Source organism: Amblyomma mixtum, chromosome 1 (genome assembly GCF_055824585.1).
Source record: "Amblyomma mixtum isolate Tamu chromosome 1, ASM5582458v1, whole genome shotgun sequence".
NCBI classification, from domain to species: domain Eukaryota; kingdom Metazoa; phylum Arthropoda; class Arachnida; order Ixodida; family Ixodidae; genus Amblyomma; species Amblyomma mixtum.
In genome coordinates this window covers 191,316,924-191,344,525 of record NC_143012.1, presented here as the reverse complement: position 1 = coordinate 191,344,525, position 27,602 = coordinate 191,316,924, and the positions used below count along the sequence as shown (strand labels likewise).

General features: G+C 44.2%; 1 protein-coding gene across 3 annotated transcripts in view; it reads left to right on the top strand.

The window, feature by feature from the left end:
- LOC149370323 (uncharacterized) overlaps window positions 1–27,602 on the top strand; it is a 173,962-nt gene that overhangs the window by 31,447 nt on the left and 114,913 nt on the right. For 2 of the 3 annotated variants that reach the window (XM_089561248.1, XM_089561232.1), the window contains exon 1: window positions 24,683–24,958. The exons of the other annotated variant lie outside the window; for it this stretch is intronic. The gene's annotated coding sequence lies outside the window, so the exon portion shown is untranslated. Of the gene's footprint in view, window positions 1–24,682; window positions 24,959–27,602 lie in introns of those variants that run through there. 3 annotated transcript variants of the gene reach the window in all.

The following is a 27,602-nucleotide window of genomic DNA, read 5'->3' as shown; positions in this document are numbered from 1 at the left end:
AGAAATTCATTTCATTTCATTTCATTTCATTTCATTTATTTTACCCTCAGGGCTTTCGCATTACAGAGGGGGTGGGACAGTGAAGAAAACAATACATAGATCAAAAACAGGGCTATATATACGAACAATATTGAAAGATCCTAGAGCCATAGGACGAAAACATTGAGAACAAAAGTACAGGAGTAAAAAGAAATAAATAAAAGGATTACAAAAAAAGAAACCTTATGTAGTCTATATATGAGTAAACAACATATCACAATTGGTCTGATTCTAACAGTGCGAGTAATTTGCTTTTAAAACGCGCAGTGTCGCTAACACAGGTGGCTGTGGGTGAAAGATTATTCCAGTCACGACATGTTTTAAGGGAGGAAGGAATTAGAGCAGGTCACTGTGCGGCAGTGTGGAACAGCTACTTTTTGATTGTGGTCTATGCGAGGCGAGATGAAAGATGGTGCCTTTACACAGATGGCTTTCAGGCAAGGATTGTGATAGTAAATTTTATGGAAGAGGCAAATGCGTGATAGCTTACGGCGAGTGGAGAGTAAGGGGAGTTTAAGATTAGATTTCATTTTTGTTACACTGGCAGTGCGATGGTAGTTTCCAACGATGAAACGGACGCTTCGATTCTGCACGGCCTCGAGTTCATTTGTTAATGTTAATGTGATGGTGTCAGGATCCCAAATCTATGAAATAAGACAGCCGCTAACACGGTGAACGTACAAAGTAGGGGACTACTTGACGCATCACAGACGAAATAGCTTTCCAGTTCTACGTCAAAAATTACATCTCGCCCTATGAGAGCCCAAAAACGGACGTTCGGGAAGATGTGCAAAAACTTTTTTTTTTGGGGGGGGGGGGGAGGCGACCGCTCCCTCCGCCCCCCTCCCCTCCCTTAGGACCACCACTGCCACCCTGGGACAGCATCGCTTCGCTCCTGCTTGCCTCATGACCAAGAGCAGAAAATGTAGCCAGGTTATTTAACCTGCTGAATCATAAACAGCGTACCAGTTCACGGACGTTTATACTTCTCGAGAACGATGGAAGTACAAATTACATTGAACTGTCTTGCCACAGTTTTCCTACAGTTCGGGAGAAGCTCCTTCTACATTACACTTTCCAGGGCTTCAAACATTGATTAATCGCTATGAGTAATGCTAATGCTTAGAAATGGAAGCGAACCGTGGAACGCCTATGGCCCTTTTTTATTTCTGTATAGCTTTTTTATTTCTCTATGGGCTATTGCTATGCTATGTTTCGCCAAGGTCACCACCTTCAAGGCCAAGCTTCAAACTCGTTGAGTGCATCAGATCTTGTTAAGTAGTGCTTTCGCACTAAAAATACGCTACGAAATAGCGTGTGTAGGGCAGGTAGTCGCGTAGCACTTCTTTTCCTCTTTTACCTAAACGATCGCGTTCGCCTAGCGCAGAGTGCATAACCGTGAAACACGGCTGTAGCGAAAGCCGAAATCACCGCGCGTGGAAGCATGCTTTGGGCATAATCTCGGAGGGCGAGTCATCCAACCTCAAGCTCAGGCTACAGAGCACCATGCGAACGGTCAAGTATATTACGCTGGGCCAAGGCCTTATTGAAACTCACGGGTCGTTTCAGTACTGTGCAGTTCCTGAACAGCCCACCCTGCTTCATCTAGTTTTTGTGTACTTTTGTTCTCTTTATTTCTAGATTGCAACGCTGAAAGCCCGTATGCTAGAATAGACTGTTTGGAAACCTTTTTACTAAACAAATTTGCAGTCATCCCAAATTGCACTCTACATCTTTGCGTGCAAGCACCCTCTGTGTGCGCTCTTCTAGGAAGAAAAGAGCACTTTGAAGGTAACAGTTTACTGCATCGTTAAGGAAAGGTTCTGCGTAGAAATCGATTGCGCAATTGTTTAAAACTTACAGATGTAAAAAGCTTCTTTGGCCCAAAGGCGAGCTGCATGTGAGTGGGCCTAAAGACCGATATAATTGCTTTTTGATTCACGCAAGGTTACAAACACTCTCTGTTTCTTGGAATACTGTTGACTGATTTTATGAATTAAGGTATGAGCAATTATCGTCATTTTATGTAGAATTGTAGCGTATCCGGCCCCACACCATTCCTTTAAATGAAAAAAACGCGCGACTTGGCCTAATTCATATATATGTTTTTACCCATAGTTGTTTTGGAAGCCCGCATAATAAAAGGCACCGACTTCTTGTAAGCAGACGAAGCCGAAACCACGCACGAAATAGCAGATAAACTCCCACGTGAATTGCTCATTTAGACGAGAAAAGATGAACAACACATCAGAGAAATAAATCTCTTACAGGCTAACACCTCAGATTGAAACTACAAGGGTTAGTTTCTTAAATCTGATTAAAGGCAATTCCGCCAATTATGCCATTGACAAAAAAAGAAGGTCTAATATTTTGCGTTTACTTCTGCGCTTTTCGTGCCTTATACGTACACTGTCATTTCCGTGATGCCTTATCCTACTCTTTAAACCTATAATTTGTAATATAGTGTATTTTACAGCCTGCTTCTTTATTTACTCTGTTGTGCTTAATTACTTCTACATGTTATACCTAGCCTGTTTATTGTTCCTTTGCTTTTTAATGATGTTCCTACTGCATGTATTTATTTTGATGCTGACCCCCCCCCCTCCCCCCAAGATAATACCCTCGAAGAGATCCTTTGGGGGTATGTTGAATAAATAAAAAATAAACAAAATATTAAGTTGTGCCTCAAAACTTTCTGACGTCCCCGAGGCTTGCTGTAAAGAAGAAAAGAAGTTCGCAAGGGAACTTACGGAGTAAGCCACTCTGTGTGCAGTGTTATAAAAGACAAGAGCACTTCCCTCCGTTCTCGATTCACCGACGATAAGCAGAAAAAGTGTTAAACCACATATTTGCATGCAGCGGAGGTGCAACGTCGGCAGATCTACCCTGCGTTGCTCGAGCGAAGGCACCAAGAGGGCTGCACTGTTCTCCTTGAATGTCAGAAAAAAAAAACCCTTAATTCATCGCCTTGGTTTGCCTTATAAATACACGGCTTCTGTGCCGATTCCAATCAACTTCAGTGAAAGCGCTTGCAAAATGTGAATGCAGAAGAGAGGTAAGACACAGAGTCAGCATTTGACGACAACGCCCACCGTGCGCACTGTTGGAAAGCCTGCCAGCAGTTCACGCCGCGCACTGGCATCGCTCTAACCCTTCGTTATGCTGTCCAGTACTTGCTGGCCGAAGCGATAAAGGTGCAACACGGAGTCCAACGCAGAATGCGAAAAATAAAAAAAGCAAAGAAAATCCGGGCACCAGCAATGCGGCTTTAAAGAAGCGGTGGCTCTCCCTCCGGGTATTAGCCTTCGTCGCTAAGTCCGCTTTGTGCCACCCGGCGCCCTTCCAAGCCCCCTTCCCCGATGCCTTTTTTCCCAGCTCCCTGTCCTTCACGGAAGGCCAGGCCACTTTCGACTGCGTAACGAGTTACGAGAAGCGACCTGCGTTTTATTTACTTTTATGCGTATTATTATGGCTCAAGATGCAAGCACGAGGGCTCAGGTGCGCTCGGAGACAAACCTTTTTTTTGCTAGGCTTCAGAACGTGGGTGAAAACAAGATTAACTGTCGCAACTCGAGTGCAGTTTACCTGCATTTGGATATTCTGCACTAAGCTACTTTTCTTCTTTTCATGCACGTGCCTTCCAGAAATGCGCAATATTCCTCCTCTGCCCCATCCTTTCCTCGACCTTTTCCACTTTAATGATAGTGAGTGCATCGCGGAACGGAATGCTCTCCGCCGCTCTCTGCCGGTTTAAGTCTCCGTCCTTATTCGACGGAGCCGCGAAGCCAAAACATTTTCCGCCACGAAGCCAGGAATAAAAAAAAGTGGACCACTTCGGCCACTTAGAGGGCCTGCTGCCTGACGTGACAGGGACAGGGAATTATTGTCCTGGCCATGGTCTCTGCACTCTGATGCTTGCGAAGATCCCAGTCTCTTGGAAAGGTTCAAGTTTGAGAAGGTCCACGTAGCAGTTTTCAACTTTCCGGATGGCTTTCGTATAACGCCGTAAAGTGTCGGAGCGATTCTTTCAGGTGTGTTTGTTGACTCAATGAAACAGGCTTTTGTGTTCATTTCTCATTTTTCTTTTGCCTCGCATAAAGCAGGAAGTTGTTACATTGGTTCAAGTCGTCTGAATGTAAGGGCATTGCTACCGGCTGCCTTCCGCCTCCCGGAAGACGACCGGTATGCTCGGATGTAGGAATGCTCCTCAGAATATCTGATTTCAAGGTCACTCTGCGTTTCTCGGGTATAGTCGTTGGATGTAAACGGCCAAATAGGTAGCTAGAAAGAGAGGTAGAAATTTTAGAGGCAACGTCCTAGGTTTGATTAAAGTACACTTGCATCGCGGCATGTACCGCGGAATATGGGAGTGTTTTATTGTACATTATCCTGCATTATATGTTTATATTTAAATATTTCAGTAACTCATATTACATTATGTATATATGTTTATTCTCTGCGTCGCTAATTAATGGGTTGTGTATTTCGAATTTTGTTGCTTATTGAAATTTATTTTCATGGGAGGTTCCGCCTGCGGTCATGTACCATGGGACCTCTCGCTGTATACGCTTGTAACTTTGGATTCCTTAATAAACTTTCAACTTTAGCTTGAACTTCAGCATGCATTTTTATTGTCACAGTTTTTATAACCCGCCTTTTATGCGATCGGCAGGAAGGGCGTATATATTGCCGATACAAGTTTTAGTCTGTAAATGGAGTATTTTTTTCCCCACTTAATCGGGACGCTGGTCATAACGTGAAGCTAATTATGGAATCCTTGAACAGTGATTTGCCCTGGATGGCAGCGGAGTCTGCGTGCTCAAATCCGTAAGAAAACAAGGACGTCACATCATCTCAAGCTTGCTTGAGAGAAACAGACATTCGCATAATAGGCACCTTCCACTTCTTGGGTTTTTTAAATTATAAAACCTACGGTTCCAGTATACCACCGGTGTCGCTGTCAAACAACAGGCTTTAAAAACGCCCATGTTCGACTACGTGCATGATGCGAACGAGATGCCCCACGGGCAGCTTCTTAGTCCTCAAATCAAAGACACTCCCGGGTCGTATAGGCTGAATGTTGCAAAATGTAACGAAAGAAAAACTTTTATTTGCAGTCACCTTCGTGCTGTTCATTGCATCTCGTGCATTTGAAAATAATCATTTTAGAAAGCAGGCAAAATATTATATGTATTTTTGGCGAGGTAAAGATATTCGTATTTTTCGCGAGCTAAATGCGAGAAAAAGTAGTAAAGATTAGGCGAACGAACGCAGCTACCCGTCAAAAATTCTGTGCGAACCGTGTGTTCTCGAATTCGGCTTTGCGTGGCACAGTGCTCAAAACCCAAAGCTAACGAGAGTCTTGGCGCTCCCAGGATAAGCTTTACTCGTCTCGAATTTGAATGTGATTATGCGAGTCAGCACTTCTCATTCTATCCTGCATTTAATGTAAAATAAGTACAGCGCCGTCTTCCGTCTACAATGCCGGCTACCGGCTCCACATTTGAAAACTACTTAAAACGAAATATAAAACACAGAAAAAGCCTTTCTTCTCCCTCGCATAATTCACAAGAAGAGTACAATAAGACTCATTTAAACGTACGAGAGAGAGAGATTTAAAACTGGCACTGATAAGCAAGACTTCCGGCAGGTTCTGAATTCAAATTTGTTTGGCTAGAGGAAGCTGATTTCCTGATGTAAAGGCGCCGAAATTAACTTTGATCAGGCAATGTAAATTTCTGTTCAAGGTAACCTGCCATACCATCCCATCGGTAAGGCCCGAAATTTATTCAGCTCATCTTTTTTCTCTTTTGAGTCCTGCAACTTCGTTATTTACCAGTGAATACCTGCAAACTATGGTGCAAAATTGACTGCAAACTACACTACTCATAAAGCATGGTAGGGGTGGGTAAGCAGGCTCGCAATTTCAGTCGGGACTGGTAACCAGGAGCAATGATGAACTTCGACACCCTATATAGTTACACTCTAGAGTGAGCGAAAATGGTGCACCTATGGTGTCGAGACAGCTGCGTGAAAAAAAAAGCGACCCAATGTTGGGTGCTCGCCAATCCCAGAAACGATTATACATTATCAATGCGAGCATACGTAAGTTATGATATCTTTGGTAGAAAGCGCCGTCTTCATAAAATAGACCTTAAAAGAAAACAATCACTAATATTTTCTTTGCAACGGCTAATAATTTAGCATTCCTCTGAATAAAGAACCGAGCACGTTAAGTACATTACCAGTGTTTCATTAGCGCTTCAGTAAAACGTGTATCCCCTCCCCTGTTACGACGGCGTGGACAATAGACATTATAAGCGAAATTAATGGGATGTGTCAGGCATCTCTTTGATATCACTCCCTGCGGAGAAAGGTGAAAGCAGTCCCTGTGCACTCTGCGACTGGAAGACAAAAAGATAGCATTGTATGTCCGCAAAGGAGTCTTGAAAAAAAAAACGAAAAAATGTGGAAAGGTCTGCGCGACGAGCATACATTACCATGTATTACTCGTTCCATGTATTACCGCGCGAAAATAGGGCTTAAATGCACCCTTGGGAAAGCACCACTGGCGCGGAAACGAAGCGGCTATTGAGCTGTTGATCGAATTACCGCTTTCTTCGGAGCGCCTACAAGTTCTCGGACCAGTGCACGTGTTGACGAAGCTTGTGCAATGGCCTTTGTAGAGTATGGACGGACACTGCGCCAGCTTGTGCTTAGTTCTCAACCCTCTCCGGCTTGGATGGCCGGAGATGGCGAAGGTGTCGCTGGCTTCTGTCTGGAAAATGTGGCACTGGAGTCACGAGCTAACTCTCAAAAGCACTGTTGACAGGTGCCCGACAAAAGCAGCCCGTGAAGGGGGTGTCAGTCCTTAATTACAAGCTTCCTAGCCCTAGCTTAAAGACATCAAGGAAATCAGTTTCACATTTAGCTTACAAGGCGCCTTGTAAATGAAACTAAATACCTCTAAAGCGAGAGCGGAAAAAAGAAAGACGCCATCATGTTTATTCTTCCTATCTCGGACGGATCCAGCAGATTTGTGCCGGTCCGCTTTGTATGACGAAGCAGATGCGTGACAGAGCTAATGGCAGCCTTTTAGCACTCGGCGATCACTGCCCCTTTCCGTTATTTGCGTAGAATGACCCCAGCCAACTACGGGGAGGCGCTCGGGCAGAGCTTCCTGTGGTCGCTGGATCCTCGAGAGTAAATACACCCGGGATCGGGAGATCAAACACTGGCGAGACTGACGCACGGTGGGACATGACCCTGAAAGCTAGCGGAACTTCCTCAGAGACGCGACGTCCGAAAACCTAATCAGAATGCAGCGTGGGTGGCATCGCGACGTTTGGAACAGAGCGTACAGAGTAAACTTAGAAGACGCTCATCACAAAGCTTTTATGCGCCGCTTGTGAGCTTGCAACGTACTTAGCTTTGCTTTTGTATACGTGGTGAATCCTTGGCTAAAAACTACAAAAGAGCACACACACAGGCCTACAAAGTACAAATGAAGGATAAGCGAAATCCACAAAGTACACGATATGCACAGATTGCTCTAACGTAGTGATGAAAAATGACCAGGCACTAAACGACGTCTACGAATGGGAGGTCCGAATAGAAGAGAACAAATGAAGCAGCTTTTTGAAAGCGTGCTCTCAAGAGTACGACCTACGCCGTCGGCCTATCAAAAAGCGGCGCGAACGTCTGTCACGTTGATACCAGGGGCCGCCTTAAAACGCAATTCTCTGCGCACGCTTTTTCAGGAGCACTGCGCGGGCTTGGGCTGATGCGTTTGCGTGCCGCGGGCGCATTCCGGTGCAATGTTAATGGCTACGTTGCGCAAAAACCCTTTGACGCAGCCACTTGTGCACTCAGCGAAAGCATTATTCTGGGTTCCTTACATGTTTTTCCTATTAGGAAGAAAGATTACCTTAATTGTCTCTCATCCAGTTTGCAGTAACCATATGAATGCCCAATTTATGTTTCCTCAGTACTTTATGGAGCGCCAGTTTTGTGGAAGCGGTAAACCGTAGTTGCCGTCAGCGGCCATGATGACGGCTATTTTGAGGCCTAATCATCAGTAAAGACTAAAAAAGTAGCATTTATAACTTTGGTGGTTTGAGAGAGTTACTGCCTCTTTCCTCGTAACTATTAAATATTTTCGTTGCAACATATTAGCAATGAAATTCAGAAACATTAACAACAGCCTGTGGCAAGAACTAGGATAAGGCCTTGCATTACGCACTTGAAGAACTAATGGCGCCTGCGGTTAAAAGAGTCTGTTGTTGGGCGAGTCGGTCAGACATATGTTCAAAGTTGCGCTTGTTGTGTGTACATTCATGTACTTTTTTTTTGTGCGCAGTATACTTTGTCAGCACTTATATTGTGTGTACCTTCAGGAACTTGTTTTTCTGTGCGCAGTATACTTTGAAGATACGCCTGCGGTTAAACACAGGCGCAAAATGTACCTCTAAGTAGCGATGGTTTTGTATCGCAGCGATGTGGGCAAACTGATTCATGACTGCTGTAGACAAACGGCGCTGAAACTGTAAAAAATGTGACTGTAAAACACAAATCTGGTATTCAAATTTTAGGTGAAAAAAACGGCGGCATGGAAGCAACATAAAATCCATGTACTCGAAAACTTGACATTCGGCGAAATGAATCGACGGAACTGTGCCGGTACAGACATGGAACGCGGACTGAAAGGCACACACTCAAAATCACGAAATGGGAAGAGAGTAACTAACAACGGAGTTCATTGAATTCTCGCTCCCGCATATCTCAGGGAAAAAAACTGCAGCATTTCCAGTAAGAAACATGTTGCAAGTATGGAACAACAGAGCTGTATTCTATTACGCCTTATCTAGAAAGACTAATCTACTTCTCTATTTTGCTGCCAAAGTCTATTGATACAGTCGTGGCTTTTTCCTTATGAACAATGATTACATGCGTTTCCAGAATCGTAATCTCCTTCAGACCTTACAGTGCTCAGTTAAATGCTCTTGCCTCACCTGCACTCAAAAATATCTCATGCTCCCGTACGCTACCATTCACACTGTGTTCATTAAGGCCTATCTACTACGATTATCTCCATGTTAGGGATGTCTCGCAGACAACTGGGGCACCGCTTTCCATATTTTGGCTCGCGTTTTTTTAGTCACTGCCACTTTTCTTGGTTCTTTCGTAAGGCGGGTGCCCAGTTTTCCCAGTTTAGCGGTGCTGAAAGTACTACAGGTAGGTATGTTCTGCTTGCCCGCCTTGTTCTTTAATTTGTGTGGCAACCTATGCACATACTGCACCAAGCCCGATTTCACTTCGTTTTTGGGCGTTCCTCGAGTTTTGCCTCCTGTCTTTTACGGTTGCGGTCCGGCTCCAATATCGCACTTTGGGAGAATTTCCTTAATTACTTATTAGTTGAGCTATTATTGATCGCTTTCTTAAAAACAGGGTTTCCTAGTTACTTAGTCTCATATTAAGCCCTAAAGAATACGCCCTTATATGATGTGTGTTCTAAAGAATATGTTTCCTAAACAAGCTAGGGGCCAGAAATAGCATATTTCTGCATATTTTGTAAAACAATATCGAGCAAACGAAGCTTCGAAGTTAAAGTCAAAAGGGGGAAGAAAAGCCGAAGGCGCAGATATTTCCAAGAAACGCAAGCAGTTTAGTGGCGCGCCCGAATGACAGAAACAAATAAGGAAAAAACGGAGAGCAAGAAGCTGATGAATCTAAGAACAATGAATATTTTATCTAAAAGATTGCATTACATCCAAAGGCAGAGAAAAAAAAATACGCTTCGTATAGGGGAAGACAACACACCCAAGCACGCAAGCAGTAACAGAACTAAACGTTATGTCCGCCATGAGTTTCGACTATTCCTTTTCAGTCGCCTGCAGTTGCCAGCGTATTAATGCCATTAAGAGCGAGGCATTCTACTTTTCAGGATTGGAAAAAGCGGTTAAACAGGTGAAGGACAAGGAACGAATGGCACGAGCGCTCATTGGTTCCATTACAACGCCGCTCGGTGACGCCAGTTTGTGGTAGGTACAAGCTTTCTCCCGGCCCGGCGCTTGGCTTTTACTAGGAAGAAATGCTTAGGAAAATGGTAATAAAGGGCCGTAAAGAGGCCTTATCGGGCGATTTAAATCAAATTTGGAGCCTCGACTCATCAACATTCTGTCGAAGGTGGCGTGGCCTAAGACCCATACCCAAGCGTTTAAATTCTGAAAAACAGTGCACCAGGTCGCATAAAGGCTTGTACATACTGGAAGGCCGGTCGGTACCAGGCGGCACTGGAGATTGCATATAGCACATCCTTCATGCGAGCCGAACGCTCAAACCGCTAGTTCACCGCTTCGGTCAGTCAGCACTCGTGTTGTTCTTTGCGTTTTCCTCGCCTGTTCCATTGCTTTTCCCCGTTGCTTTAACTGAAACAACTAGCCCAGTTTTCCAGTCTCAACCGTTCTGGTTAATGAAAATTGAGAGCATAAATGTCTAATTCTTTGGGCGGGCAACTGTATTATGCTTGTAGGCTTTTTTCGCTTCGGCCTTAACATTGAGGCCGTGGCGAAGCGTAAGTGCTGAACGACCAATAGTGAGCCGTAAAAACTTTAGTGTTTGTTTTTAGACTGTTGCTTTTCCGTAGAGATTGTTTTTTCTTTGCGTCATATAATTTAATCTTAACATTTAGAACGCAGAAAATTGACCGCAGCAGGGAAAAAAATGACTCTAAGCTTGTAATAGTGAAACTTAGTTATGAATATGCAGTGGTTTGCAAGTTTTTTTTTTTTCGTGGCTAATCTCAATAATGCACAAAGAATCCGGTGATTACAATACGGCAATAAAATTGCCATGCTGCGCGTCCAAACCTGCATTAGAGGAGATGGCAGAGATTCCGTGAACGAATGAAAAGTGTGCCTTTGACTTAACAAAAATACTTGTGTAAGCTTATAAATAAACGCGATGGTATTTGTTTTCTACGCTATTCTATGAGCACACCTCGAGTTAACCCTGGCATAAACTGCGGCCACATATAATTCTGATATCTGCATTTCATTCGGGTAATTAACCCTGGACTCATATCAAGCCCGCAATACATAAGGGGAATTTATCATCATCAGTATGAAACGGAGGCGGTTCAGTATTGCACATATGGGAAAACTACTATTAGCGCTTTTTCAATGCCACTGTATTTACTTCCTCCTACACGTGTCCTGTTTTGCTTTCAGTCAAGTCTAACAGTCGCACTCTACCCCTTATTTAGTGCTGTCGGTCCTCTCGAATTCTCCGATTTATTTAAGAGGAAGCATGCTGTACTCTTCACCCGGTTCCATCCGTTTTTCCCAGATGAAGTACTTCATTTCCCAGCGGTAAGCACGACCAAATCTGAACTTACCACTAGTCGGACAAATTTCAATTTGATCGCCAATCTTCGCCTATCATAAGAGCAGATTTTGACTCCCGGCGGTAATATAAGGCCTATCTGTTCGGTCACGGGTATAAGAAATATTTTGCGCGCTATTCCACTACCATACAGACAGCATCCACAAAAAAAATCTTTCTCGCCAATTCAGTGAGCCTTAAGATATTTTTTTTACGGAAGAGTGCTGTCTACTGAGCCAGCAAAACCACGCAGTCCTCCAAATAGCTTCGCTTTATATCAACAGCAGATTGGGAGAGCTGGTGTTTAATCAAAGTAATTTAAAAACAGCGCCACCGAACATGGGAGAACAAAGAAACGACGTACATTGCACTGACAGAACAGAGGCCCAAGTAGAAGAAATGCACAGAGGAAGAATTGCAAATTGGGCCTTTTGGTGTATATCCTTAATTTAAAAAGAGCGCTACCTAAAGCAGGGATAGGTTGTCTCTTCTAAACTGAAGATATTGGAAAATTTTATAGATTTACTTCGAGATCGATGAATTCTCGGCCCTTTCTGCATGTGTGTGTCCAAGCTACACCTCTAAATCATCTGGAGACCACATATGCTGGCCATTCTTGGCGCGAGGACCCTTCTACGGTGTTACGTCGACGATTTTCCCCCTGAAACTTGCCGCGTCTTTTAATTTCGTACGTGTGGGCTCACATTCTTGCTGCTGCTATCTGTATGACGAGGCTGCGTGAAGTCTTCCAACCGGGCTTGTTTACTTTACCTTGTTGACTTTGGGACACGAAACGCTTCGCCTGTAGAATTTAAGAGCAAAGTGATCGATGCTGCACAATGAAACGAAAACACGAACAGACGTATGGTAATGACGATCTTTTTGAAATGCCTTCAAACTACAGAAAACTCTTGAGTGACCGTCGCAAAGCCATGAAACTACAGCAAAGTGATGCCACCGGTTGGGCAACAGCAAAACATTTTTCTCGCTCCAAAGACGCGTACTATTCATTTTGTGCCAGGTCTGTATATCGCCTCTTGTAGTCACGCCAGGTTCTAATGCTAACTATTGCTGTCGACCTATTTACATAATCATGAAAACGCCGATCTGATTTCACCAGATGCACTAATATTTTTTTATCCATATCATCTTTTTTCATTCCCATTGCCGCTGCACAATTAAACCCAAATCAGGAGGGATCTGCGAAAGCTTGAATAATAGAGTCATTAGAGGAATCGCACTGATTATGTCTTGATTGTTAGTAAACTCGCTAATCTTTTAGTTGCTGGGGTACAGAGAATACGGCTGCATGATCAGATGATGATAATGATTTATTTTGATGGGACGATGGCAGCTCTGTTCGAGGAGCTCCACAGCATAGGGTATCTTTATTGCTGAAGGTGGGGTTAGAGAGCACCATGGCAGGGAGACCTTGTTCCCATTGTATCATTGGTGGGTATCCTGCGTCAAGTGGAACTGAAATCCTCATTTCCTTCTTGAGAAGCGGGTGATGATTCCGTGGATCAGCAGTGCCCTGTACCCCATTTTGTGCTACCGCTCCTCGTTATTGAAGAAGACCTCTGGAAACTATGAGCAGGCCTGGAACTAGATCTTGTGGCGAAAAACAGCCCTAAGAGGAGTCAGAGGACAGAGGGAACACGACGCTGCTCCTCTCGCCGTCATGTCCCCTCTCTTCTCTGTCTCGTGTTAGCGTTGTTTTTCGCCACAAGACAGTGCTTCAATCAGCCTAAGTTTTCACCTTGCTTTAACCAGACCATGTTAAAAATATCTGGAAAATCTTCGTTTGCTCTAGAAACTCATTTCTGAACGGTTCCTGTGTCTTTAAGTGGATAGAGGCAACTTAATTTGGCAAACAAAGGCCGCTTGGGCGGTCTTCTGTACTGGCCCAGGAGTCGACGAGCGTGAACTTCATGTGGGAACCGCTCCACTAGCGATTTCTGGCCGGCGGGCTGAGCAGTCCCCAACGCAGCCTAGCAGCAGAAATGAGTGAGATGGGGATGGAGGGACTGTCTGTTAGGAAGGCCATTCGAATAGGTAGTGGCGGAGTGCGCGCTCAATGACTGAAGGAATCTCGCACTTGAAATCTTAAAAACAGACGGGTGCTTATTCTCTCGTGTTTTTAAGTGCGAGATTCTTTTAAGCTTGTAGCGCAAAGCTTCTATCATGAATTAAGGGCAGCTTCGAGGTCCCTTCAACAGCATCTATCTATTGCAGCCTAACGAAGTGATTGTTTAATGAAACAAGAGGCTGAATTCGCGGTTTGACTTTTAATGGTCTGTGGTATATGGTTTACGGGGCGGGTTAACGTCCCAAAGCGACTCAGGCTATGAGGGACGCTGAAGTAAAGGGCTCAGGAAATTTCTATCATCTAGTGTTCTTCAAGTGCACTGACATCTCTCTCCTCCTCCGGTTAACTCGTCCAAGAGAACGCTATGGGGAAAAAGGCGATCTCATTGCTCTCACTAACGACTAGTAGAGACGAGCGGAAGTTTGTATCTATATTTTAATGAACACTCAGTGCATCACAATTGAAACTTAACTTCCGGTAAAATTATATGGATATTTAGGCGATTCTGACGATTTCTGGTAGAAAAAGGCACGTTTTTTCCTGAAAAAAACTCTATTTAAAAATATGGCAACCACTTGATTGAATGAGATATAGTATGTGTTCCTATTAGTTGGTTGTTTAAAGCTGGAGTAAATTTCCTGCGCTGCATGGTTTTAAAAGAGAATCAAACGACCCAGGAAGGACGTTCAACGGTTGGCGTCTAAGCAGGCTGAACGTGTTTCCCGGCTCATTTTTTTCTTGTCGAACTATGCCGAGCCTGCCATTTACTTGATTCTAACTTGTGGCCTCTGCACAGAAAAAAAAGTAGTCTATTCTGTGCGATACGCGTCCGCAAAAAAAGAAAAAATGGCGACGTACGCAGTTTACAAGCCAAATCGTCCGTTGATGGCGGCACATGTAATAGATTTTCTGGCTTGTCCAGCTTTCAGTGAAAATGTTGTCAGTGGAACTTGAGCGTTTATAGTTAGTGCGTGGCACTCTATAAATATACGCAAGCATAAACTTTCCTTGGTGTCCTTTTAAAGTGCCACCTGGCTGAGAAAATTTCTCAATACAAAAAGAAACAAGAGGGCGAAGTTTTAATTAGTTAAAACTCAAGCGACATTTACTGGAAGCTTGCAAAGCTTTTAGTTTTTCTGAGAACAAAACTTTGAAATTGGTAGTCTCTGGATATGATTTACCTGAAGACCGAAGTGCAATCAATTACGCTTTTGCCTTTCCCACTCACTACTCACTCACTCACTCACTCACTCACTCACTCACTCACTCACTCACTCACTCACTCACTCACTCACTCACTCACTCACTCACTCACTCACTCACTCACTCACTCACTCACTCACTCACTCACTCACTCACTCAATCGCAAAAGTAAAGTCATCCTGCTGGCATTAATCTTAAATTTTTTCCACATTCAATCCCCGGAAGCGATTCCTTCCTTATCTCTCTTGTATTTTTTAACGCTCTTCAGAGCAGAAAGACTGGCTGAAACAAGGTTGCTAGCGTCGATAAAAGTATATGAATACCCGGGTTTGAACCCCACAGCGGCAGCCGCGCTTTGATGGATGCGAAACGCAAAAGGCGATCGTGCGCTATGCGATGTCAGTGCGCGCTAAAGATCGCCAGGTTGTCGAAATTATTCCGGAGACCTCCGCTACAGCACCTCCTTCTTCCATTCTTCTTTCATTCCATACTTTATTCCTTCCTATACGGCGTGGTTCGGATGTCCACCTACATGTGTGAGACAGATACTGCTGCGTTACTTCCTTCCTCAAAACCAAAACATATTTTCGACCAGTTTATAGCAAAATTTTAAAGAAAACACGATTCTACAGGGCCCGGCTCCGCAAGCAGCCCTTCGTATCTCCGCCATATCTGATCAATTGAGGCGCTGCTTCTGGGCCGTGAAATTTACCAATACACCATCGCTAAGAGCCCTGGTTGCCGGTAAACCCCTTCTTTAACGCCCTTTTTGCAGTTTCTTAAATTTCCTCCCCCCAATTTTTTTTTCTGTTTTTCTGTGAGCCTCTCCTCCAAACCAACTGACGCATTCAGACGGCTGTTGTAGTCCTACTCATCGGGAGTGGGAGTCACGTCAAATAATCTTGATCTTTTTTTTCTTTAATATTATACTGAATGTTATTTCAGTGGGCATCAGGCCACGAGAGTTGATACGTCATAGACACCATTCTTTGCTGTTTTTCGTCGCTTTGTCGGACCAGCCACATCATCAACGTGGGCGACATGGCGACCGCAACGAAGGGGCAGATACGTATATTGCGTTCCGCATCCGGCTGTGCCATACCAATTGATTGCCTGCGGGACCTGCCCTGCCGTTGTGTCCCGCCTCGCACGCGGCGCGGACAACAGACGTCGATCGACAGCTGAGTGCCGTATTCCTCGCCGAGCCTCATCTCGACTGCTTTTGTCTTCCGTTGTTTACGCCTCATCTCCGCTTTGATTGTCTTTGGCGGGGGCCTCAGGTGCGTTCTGCCCTGGCCTCAGCGGCTGCTGAAGCTGTCTGGTCGCGCTGGCGTGTTTAGAGTCGAGTGCGAGCTGCGCCCTTTCTTCGACCACACCCCTCTGCTTGTTTTCCGCCGCAGAGTGCAAGCTACAAACAGCCGCGTTTTTTTTTCTTGAACTGCACTGATAATTCATTTATTTTTTCCTTGGTCTGTGTAGACTTAGCTGTGCAAGCTGTATTCGAGCACATGATGCGCAGGTGCAAAGCGGTACGGATGAATAGTGCTTCTGGGCGCAAGTCGAAGCCACCCAGCTATTGCCTCGAATTTGCATTGAAATGGCGGCCGCCCCCTCGCAGAGGGCGCTAGGGTGACAGCGCGTCCTTGCCTCCGCGAAGAGGGGTTCGCGAAGCCGCTCCCACCCCGCACGATTGTGGAGGCGCCCGTGAAGAGTATGGTAATTTCCGCAGGGTGGCGCAACCACGCATTCATGGGACTTGAACGGCGCGCATTTCTTTTTTTATCCAGGGGTCCTAGACTGCGGACCCACTTGCCGTGCACTCAGGTTTCTGCTGATCCTTCTGTGCATCCGAAAGAAATCCGATTTATCTTATATTTTTTTCCCTGTTCCGATCTCTCCTCCATCTTGATTTGTCATCTCGTACGCTTCAGGAAGTCGTCCCTTCTCTGAAATTCACTTTGTTACTCACTGTAAACAGTCCAATTCGTCTTTTTGCGAGAAACCGTAGTCGCAATCACGACGGGTACGATGAAGTGGTCTTCTTTAAACGAAATTAAGTACTTTTTTTGTATTCCGGTATGCGCACGTGTTTGTCCATGCGGTCGCGTTTCCGCGAACACATCCATGAGCAAGGGTGGGGTCATGCCCATGACTCGTAGAGGGGGCAAGCTCGACCTACAGCCTATTTCGCCCACTTTGTTCGCCTCTTACGTGAGCTGGCCAGTAGTCACCTCAGTAGCTGTGGGACTGCCAAGTACGCTGCAGGAAAAGCAGTCTTTTAATCTTTTGAAAGTAGTTCAGCGCTTCCAGCGACGACCAGACTCAATGCCGTATTCCTAACTTCTCCATTCTCCCTAGTTCTTAGGCATCCGCGGTAACATTTATTCCTATGACACCTTCGCCGATGCTTTAACATTTACCGCCGGTCTATTCAATGCATTAAATTCGCTCTAAAACTCAACTACTTCCTCTTCACTGAACGTATAAAACCGTGATATCGCGGGCGTTCTCTCGCTAACATTTTTGTTTTTCTTCTCAAGGCTGAGCATATTGTTACGTGGCGGCCAGCCGAAGAATGCGACGAGATGACTGATGGCTATGAGATGATTTGATGGCCGCTGGTGTAGCGCGAGGTCTTCGATGATGATGATGTCCTCAGGCTTAATAGCTCCTCGTCCCACGCCACTGCCAGCTTCCTCGTCTTCGCCACGATATCATTTTTCCATATGTCTGATATAATTTTTTGTCGCTTCTTGTCGAAGCTTTTACGGTGGTGTATATATTTGCCTTCTTGACTAACTACATTCCGAATAGATTAATTCCAATCCTTTTTCAATGCCATCAAATAATTCGGTTGACTTTTCTTTGTAGTAAATACGATATAACGTTTTTTTTTATTTGGTTTGCTGGAAAACTCCTTTGAAAGCGTGGCATATCAGTAGTGAAAAAAAAAAATACTTGGGTAGACCTCCAACGAAATGTACACCTTTTCTTAAAAAAAATGTCCCAGTTTAATTGCTTCTAAGTGATATATAAGGTCCTCAGCAGCATCCTTCGATGTCCTAACTTCCTGACAGATTAGCAAAGGCGTTCTTCTCTCCTTCAAGAGATTGGAATCCTTGAACACGCATAACAAGTCGCGCGGCATGGCCTGCAAGGAAACCCTTTCGACTGGGAAGTTTTTACAAGGGCTATACAGTCATACATGTCATTTGCCATCAGATGTTAGTAATCTTCATTAGGATATATATATATGTATATTAAGCACGTAGACCAACGTTTGAAACGCTTGAAACGTTGGTCTACGTTCTTACTACTACTTACCGTGCCAAGCTTTCCCCTTTTTTTGCAGCATTATATATATTTATATATATATATATATATATATATATATATATATGACAGAAGCCAACAGCCACAGAAACCAAGGGGCACAGGGGATTTTTTTGTTTATTTATTTTGTGGTGTTGATCAATTTAGAATATTACTGAATATGTTATCGCTTAAAGATAATTGATTAGAAAAGCAGAAGAAAAAACAACCACATGCCGCCGGTGGGATCCGAACCCACGACCTCCGAATTACGCGTCCGGTGCTCTACCTCTGAGCTACGGCGACGGCTGTCAATTCTTCTGCTTTCGGGGGTATTTATGTTTACAAGTAACCTAACCTTGAGAGTGTTCATCAGCGCCACCTACGTTCATAAGCGGCGGACGTAGAACGTCCTGAGTTACCGCTGGTGTGACGTAGAACGCCATCGAACGGCGAGGGTGGAAGCTGCGTGAGAACCCTCTTATGCTTCCTATGGCGTCAAGGCTGCCAGAATCGAGGCCCTTGCTAAGCAATTAAGCAAACAAGGGAAGGGGAATGAGGGGCTCGTTATAAATATGACAGAAGCCAACAGCCACAGAAACCAAGGGGCACAGGGCATTTTTTTTTGTTTATTTATTTATTTTGTGGTGTTGATCAATTTAGAATATCACTGAATATGTTATTGCTTAAAGATAATTGATTAGAAAAGCAGAAGAAAAAACAACCACATGCCGCCGGTGGGATCCGAACCCACGACCTCCGAATTACGCGTCCGGTGCTCTACCTCTGAGCTACGGCGACGGCTGTCAATTCTTCTGCTTTCGGGGGTATTTATGTTTACAAGTAACCTAACCTTGACAGTGTTCATCATATATATATATATATATATATATATATATATATAATTAGTTAAGTTTAATTAGCTAACTTTTTAATTATTGACTTCAGGAAGCAAGTGTCAATGAAAAAGTTTTAGATCGCCTCGAAAAACCGCTAGTAGTGCTGTTTGCGCCAAGTTACGATTTACGTAGCTTCATTTATTGGAATTAAAAGCAAGTTATCGCATGACCAGCTGCTCGCTCACTTCTCTACCCCAGTGTGCACCCAAAGTATTATCGAGGAGAGGACTTCAGAAAAAATGGATTTTATTCCTTAAGACGCGTCTTGGGACGTTGAAGTGGCACAGTTGTCATGTGGAAGCTTTTTCTTCTTGTGCTTGTTATGGTTAAAGGCCGGTAAAAAAGCTACTTTAAGTAAATATTACTTTGCTTCAAATGTCTCAGTAAGCTGTTTCTCAAAGCGGTCTACAACATTTATATTGACACTGTGTTCCTCAAGTCAATAATTAAAAAGTTAGTTAATTAAGCCTTACTAATTATTCAACCTTGAAGAACGAAAAAAATACTGCAGACTAGGTCTCGCGACTCTAAACAACCCTCATTTGGTTTCAGACGGCTAGGACACCCCGTGTTTTTTAAAAGCTTGGTTACATTTAGCTGGGACACCTGGCATTATAAAATGAGTCAGTTTTGAACCCCTTCATTGAACTGACGGGCAATCAACGGGCGGAGGACTCGAATCTCATCTACCCTACCCGCTAGAACCTCTAAGATACAACGTTGCTGCGCATACGCATCATTCGATACCGATTGCTTGCGACTGTTCATAAACACAGCTCGTGCTACATTCGTCGCAGAGACGAAAGGTTCCCCTTTCAGCTATCAACTTCAGCTCCTCCATCCCGCAACTCATCGCGAAACCACTTATAAACAACCTATTAATTTCGTCCCGCCCTAGGCATTCTTAATATGCAGTGAACTTGCCGTAACCGCATTGCGAGCCTCATTAATTTCGCGACCTCCCGCGCGTGTCTAAGTTTCCCACGATCGTCGACGACACGAATAATTGTCTCCAGTGTCTCCGCTTAGCGCTCACCTGTGCACATCGTCGCGACGCTTCACATTCGAAACGAGATGGATCTCGTGCACTCGGCTATGGTTGCTTGTTTAGATAGGAACCGAAGGATGAAGCCGCTGCAGCGTTCATCGCTGGGCTATCATCATCCGAGGTCATGTGCCATGAGACGCCCAGAGTAGCGAGAGCTCGGGAAAAAGGGTTTGGGTGACGAAAGTTTCCCGTATTGGTGTTTTTGTGAAACTTCTCGGATACTCGAATTTAATTAGTGAACAGCGCCAGCGCTGACGGTTTCGTAAGAACTGCCGTGCTTCGGAGATGCATCTTTAAACCAAACAGCATCTTTAAACCAAATCAACATGCTAAAATTTGCAAGTGCCACTGATAAGGTCTTGCTAGAACAATTACGCGTTCAACTTAAACATTTTTTTTTTTGTTCCGGCCAAATCTTTACTCCTATTAACCCCTCGCTCTATAATTTGAGACTCTAAAACAAACTGCGCTTCCGGCAACACTCTCTCAAATACAACTTTTGCGCTCACTTTCCGCTTTCGTCCCATGATCCAACCTTTCAAAGCGCTCTGATGTGCGAATCTACCAGTGCTCGTCCATGGCGGAGTTGTAGGTGACTTCGTTAGCATATTCTTCGGAAAAGAGCACTAACGGGAAATAGGGGAAAAAAAAACTTGCGGGTGAGGAAATACCGTATCCTAATCATCATAATTTAGAGTTCGGCGGGTTTTTGAGCACACACACACGTGCTACTGTTTGCGGGGTAGATAAGCTTTCCGCCTAATTTCGGTCATGCATGGTGTGCACGATGACATTTCACTGAACGTATACTTTCTCCATGTAATTTTTTATTGCCAACGATCAATTTTATAAAACAAAATTGGTTTTTGTTGGCGAGATACCAATAAATGAGTGGAATAAGCTCTCCAATAAAGCCATCACTAAACTAGTTTATCTTCCAGTCATTTTCTCACAAATATGTCCTATCATTTTCAACCCAGCCATAATCTGTTTTCTGACGAAGAAGTTATTAACGTGAGCTTATGTGCCAAAAAAGAGTGGCAAAATGAATACTTCATTCATTACTGCGCTTTCTATTCGTTTTCCCGGGCTTGCAAGCAGAACTAGAGTAAAAAAATAGGCTGGTAACCTGGAAAAACTGCCATGAAGAGAAGGCATTAAACCTTTATAAGATGTTTGTCACGCTCCTCTTAATGACGCAGATAATGTCCTGCACGTGAAAGAGTCAATATGAATTATAGAAAGCAGCTTTTGCAGATGAAACATTCACTCTCCTTAAGCGTTTTCCACGCTCTATCTCCCAATGCCTTTTTTTTAAATAGGCCTAGTCTAATCTCGAGCTCTTTTATTCCAAACTAAAGTTCATACGGGTTAAAAAAAAAGATTCAGTTAGTCTATGCTCTTTGCATCATGACGCGCAGTGTTGTTAGTCGCGAATGTTGGGGGCAAAAAGGCGCATGGGATAAACAGGCTGGGAAACGCCAACTATAGTGTCATCGGCAATGAGACTAAGGCCTTTGAAACTTGTGTGAACTTTGTATGTGGTCTGAAATGGCTACTTTACGGCACTGCGTCGAATAGCGGGCCAGATCATTCGGTTTGAAAAGAGTTTGAGAGTATAGATGCACACAGTGCAGAGCTCATACTGCAGTGATCGAAGGCTTGTTTACCCTAAAAAATATTGATCTGTTCACTGGAGTGTGGGGCGTTTATTGATTCGTTCACAGGAGTGTGGGAACTTGGGTCGCAAGCATTTTTTATATATGGGAAACAAATATTTATACCGCGCAAGTTTACCCACAATTCACTAGACTCTATTTTCCTTCATGGAACTTGTAGGCACACTGTTCGGCCTCCGTATGCAAAAGTTCAGCTAGGGTGACCGCCGGTAGTACATCGGGTTGCTATTCAGTACTTGAGCATAGCCCCTGTCTTGCCCTGGCGCTGCCAGGGTAAGGCAGACACGATAACTTTCGTTTCCAGCCACAAGGTGCATACGCCTTCACACACTGGCCCTATACATACGTTTTTATCGTAAACTGCTCAGTTTGATTCCAGCTCACTTGCCATCTTATTTGTTACTCTTGCTTATCTTGACAACAGCATCTCTTATTTTGTTCGTAGTTATGAATTTGTATTGCTTTCATGTCCGCCCCCCCCCCCCCCCCCCCTTTATTGCCCTGCTGCGCCTTTAGGGTACTTCAATAAATAAATGAAGAAAATAAATAAAAACACCCAAATTGTAGTCAAATAAATGAGATTGCTCATCATGTACTGAGCAATGAAATTGCATAAGGTTTCAATGTCTAGTCTGCAACAACCCATTTTTTTTTATTAAATTTACGATCGTCCAGCAAGAATTGTAAGTCGCGATATTTCCAGCCATTCTACATGGTGCTAATGCAAAGGATGTGCAATTCCCTCAGGCAGGGCATAAAAAACCTTCCGTTTAGTTGGCCGCTAAGTGCGTACTTTCTCTTTGTGGACTTCATTAAAAGGTGCCCTTTAAATATATATATATATTTTTTTTGTTGTACACAGCTTTGAACACATTTGTTTTGCAAGTGATTATCGGCACCCAGCTCACAAAGCGCTAACTGAATCTTGCACATGGTGGGTATGGAATTCTTATAATTTTTTTGTTTTTTTTTAAATTAGTATTTTTTCTGCCACGTTACGTAAACAGCACAAGAAGCTTTGAACCACCAGCGCTTATAAATGATCGGAGTCCGAGGTGCTAATTAAGCATGTTCGTACCCACAATCATCAAAAAACGTGATCGTAATCTCTTACAAAAATAGAGGCGCTGAATGCCTGCCTGGCCGCGTTCAGCGCAATGCTTTTTCATTTCGTCCTGCATTTGAGTATTTTTGATGAGAAGAAGCACTCTTCCGTTTGCAATGACGTAACACGAACGCCACTTGGGCATAAGCTTATGCTCGGCTTTCTTGCAAGTGGTGCTCTCCTTTGGGCTCGTACGCTGTCATCTAAGCTTTTGGAAAAGGTACTTAAGCTTACGTATTCGTTGCCGGTGTCAGTCCCATTAGTTGGGTAAAACAACGAACATTTTCATGGCTGATGAAATATAAGCCCGTGGAAATGTATCTAAAATAAATAGCTATTAGTCTTGCTCAATGACCATGACACTTGCGTCGCTTTCTTATGCTGAAGAATAAAATCAGCTTTCTCTCCTGAAAGTCAAACCAACGTTAGTTACCTTGTTTCTAAACGCAGGAGATCATCTCCAGTGTTTTTAATCGCATTGGGATTTGCGGAGTCGCTCATATTTTTTGACGGATTTCAGTAACCCTTGTCTCCATGTCGAGTGGGTGCGCATTGCTAAAATGCAAATCAAAGGAAACTTCAGCGCCGCACCAAAAAAAAAATAAAGCAGTCCTTATCAAGTCATTTGCACATAAACAGACTCCGCGTGTAAGTAGTAAATCAATTATATACAAGTTTATGCAAATCTTACCTAGCTCATAGGTTTAACATTGCCCACAACAAAAAAAATTATGCTCACAATAATTCCTCTATAGCCGTGAAACCATGCACCAAAATATAAAAGCCGAAGCCAGTTAATGGACACAGAGGTCACCCGCCTATATATACACCACACTTAGTGGACACATCCCTTGAACACTTTAGATATGCTTATGTACAAAATCTGCCGGCCTCATCGCACCTTATTTTGTAGGCTACTTTTGATTTCTTACTTCTTCCCCAGTCACTGCTTTCTTTTCGTTATTTATAATTTTGATGGTTTTAGTTTCTATTTTCGGCAATATATTCAGAAGTTTTTTTTCGGTAATTTGGCAAACTAAAAACCGATTGCCTCCTTTTCTTCTCGAATATCATTCCCTCTCGACTAAGCGTGTTTATTGAAGGAACTTGGACGACTGCTTGGTTAACCATGGCTAGTTTTTGTTATCGCTTTTCATTGCTCTTCCACTTCTTGTTTCTTGCTTTTTGGCAATCCTTCCATGTCATAACTTCTCGCAGGTCATTAATGGCGTCACAGCAGTGATGATATCATTTCTAGGGCCTCTCGAACTACGCTCTCAGTTTCACCCCACTTGCGCAACCATCATGGTGAGTGGCCTTTGGGAAAGCAAGGTCCCCGGAAAGAGTGGCTCAAATCCTGAATGATGCCAACCTGGTGTACGAAACCCCCTGGAAACTGTCTCTTCTCCGACACAAGCGAAATCTTCCGCTCACTTCCAGCGCATGCCTCCGAACGTTCCGTTCGACTGAACACAACTCTCACGCTCACGTGGTTTCAAAGCGTGCAGTCAATAAGAGCCACAGAAACTTAAAAATAGCATCTTCACACGGGCATGGAAGAGCGGCGGTACGCGTTTAGAAGAGCTGCGGCGTTTCCGTTGAAGAGGACGTTGATTCTCGCTTTCGCCATACCTTCCGCGCGCGCTAAACAACTTCCGGGAGAAACCATATGTCGCTCTTGCAGCAATTTCCGCCCCTCGAATCCCTTCTAGAAGGCAAGCCAAATCGTTGGACGCCCTGAGTAAGCAGCTAGGTGGCAGATTTGACGTCACGGCGACTGGGGACGTCATTAGTGCTGCTGAGGGGCGAGAAGGAGCGGTGACGCTCCAGCGCTCCCCTCTCCCAATCGGGGGCGTGTAACGTGATACACAAGGGCGCGCGAGAGCAACATGTCTGTCGCAAAGAGCTGACGTTCCCGAGAACGCATACATGGCATCTGTGATGTAAGGAGCTTGCTCCAAATAATTAACTCGGACGTACTTTTCCGACACTCACTCTCCGACCGCTCAGCGCTCGCAGCTAACAAGACGGATGCCCTTCTGAAAGGTTTACTGTCTTCATTTTCACCAATGGTGTTTAAGTGCTCCAAGATGAAGCGGACGTATTTCACTCACCCTGCCCGGGCAGCTTCACGTTTGTGACCACGTGCCTTCTCAGCGCTGTAGATAGCAGGACCGAGGACTTCTGGCAAACTGAAAAGAGGTGAGTCCGTTCGGCCTGTTTCCGACAGCTACGACCTCGCTTGCGAAAAAGTCCACTTTTCTTCGCGTTTTTGTGCCATTGTCTATCTTGTTTAGATATTTCGCTTCTTTCGGTGCCGGAGAAAATCCCTAAATTATGGAAATAAGTAGCGCACGTTTTTACATTGTGTCTGCAAGTCATTCGCTGCACGCCTGTCTCTAACGCCTCCGCCTCCCCACTGTTATAGCGCAAAGGCGTCCTTTTCACTTCGGTGCTGTTTTCGGTGCGGAGCTGTTATGCTGCGTTCAGAATAAAATATTGACTGAACTTTTTCTATCCTCGTTCACTGAAGTAGCATTAAGTTATGAGTTTAAACAAGTCTGAAACAGCCGCATGATATTTGAGGTATTCACTCGCACATGTATAAACATTCCAGACAACTTACTGCCTCTCGAGTCAGGAGACAAAACGTTATCAGTTATTTAGTGCTAATGGTTCTCTACCAAATACTCAGTTAACATAAGAGTAGGAATGTCAAAAGGCGAGTACCAGTTATATAGCGAGCTGGCATTCTTCCGTAATTGGCATGCCTGATGGCACCGAAGGCATGGTTGGCTTTTTAGAGCAATATGACGGGTTTTTGTTCTGCATCTTGTCGCATGTGTATTCGGTAACGATGCCATCCGACGTTGGCCCCATTTGCTCCGATCGTCTCCAATACAGATCACTGCACCCAACATACGAAAGCGCCTACGAAGGCCCGTCTACAGTGATACCTTTCATATGAACATTCCCACAATTACACATGCTGGTTCTATGCCCGAAGTGAAAACGGATAGAGCTCATTTAGCGTATGCAAAGTACACAGTTAGTGCGTGCAGAAAAGTCGAAATTTATAAGGGCTCTATAATACGTAATACACATCGTATATAACTGTTGTGAAAGCAAGACGAATACGATATGCAAGACGCACGGAAAACTTACGACGACTGGTGATTTCCGCGACTTTATTATATTGTAGCGAATGCGTGTTCTCTTAATTCCCCATGGCTGGCTCACACGGAGTGTTTCAGTAGGAATAGGGGCCGCATTCATTAAGACCTCTTTTCCAACTAGAAGACGTCCACAGCAACCCACACTCCCTAGTGAAAGTGGGAAACATTGATCAGATAGCTGGAAATGAGAGCGTCTACTACTGCGTCTCCTTTCGTCGATTCAACGGCGGTTACATTTATGGAGGAGCTTCTATGGTTACCGCCGTAACAAGGAAACACATTAAATGATTCATACAGCGAGGTGGCCCCAGAAAAGGGGCTCAATTTAAAGGTCACAAGCGGCCTTGGACATGACACTTCTGATTATCTAATTTATTGTGTACCGTGCACCTTTCATATACAAAGACCAGCATGGCTAGCGTGAGTGTTAGCTGCCGCGTGCATGCCTCACGTGGTCGTTAGGAAGCCATCAGGTCACTGTTCACACAAAAGTAATTTTTGTTTTGTTCGCACTGAAAGATGACCTGCAAAAGCCAGACGTCTTTCACTGATGACTTCCTTATGCATGAAATCAACGGATAAAAATGTGTAACGAAGCATATTTAAAGGAATAGTTTAATCATGCCCGGTGAAATAAGCGCAGTTACCTCGAGAAGTATTCAAATCTAAATGAATGAAAATTTGTGAAGTATGCTATTAAGAACGCTTAATTTTGGTGGAACTTGCAAAACGCAGTTTAGAAGGTCTTCAGTGACACTAGTAAAAGCATAGCATTTTTTTACCAAAATGAACAAACGTGTCAGGCTACAAGAAATAAAAACCAGAGCTGCACAAGAAGAAACACCAATAAATATTGGCAACCTCAACGATTTCGTGAGTTTCAAGACATGAATCAAGTCGCTCATAACACCTTTTCTGCTTGATTGTTCCGCATGATTAGTTAGTCAGTTGTTTGTGTTTAAGCGGTCGTAAGCCATGTGTGTCCATTACGGTCTGTGCACAGAACTTAATCAACAATACAGTTGTTTCTAATGACACTCGCGGGTACCTAATCCAGAATATTGGAAAAAAAACGCTTGGGGCAGTGGGTTCTTTTTACGCGTGAATGGCTTCTTGCCTAAATTTGCTGTGGTCGTTGCTTTTAAAATTATCTTCAGAGTAGTTTACAGGCCAGAACCTTGCCATTTATTTCAGTGTCTACAGCTGCATTTAGCACCGCAGAAGGGCACTCTTATGTCTCTATTGATCATCTGTAATGAAAAAAGCGAGACAGAAAAGATGGAATTTATTGAAGCCTCTATGACACATCAATACGCCCCACGAATTGCAGTTTCAGGCCAGTCATGTCAGAGCACCATACCAGCGACCCCCCAGCCAACCTTCAACGAACAGCGGCTGCTTTTTTCATACGCCTTTAGTTTTCTTCCTGACGAGTGAGAATAAAAGCTGCGCAGTCTGCCGCAAGTCCTTTCGGGCGCCCGGTCGTCTGCGTGCTGTCACTCGTTGACAGTCCAAATCTTCCCTCCCACGCCGTTCATATTCTCCGCCCACTCTTCGCACCACGTGGAAGCTCCGCAGGAAGGCGCCAAGGCGGGCGTGTAATTTGATTTCAAGCGCACTTGCACGGATGGACTTTTGGCCGCCAGGGGCCGGAATAACTCGGCGATGCT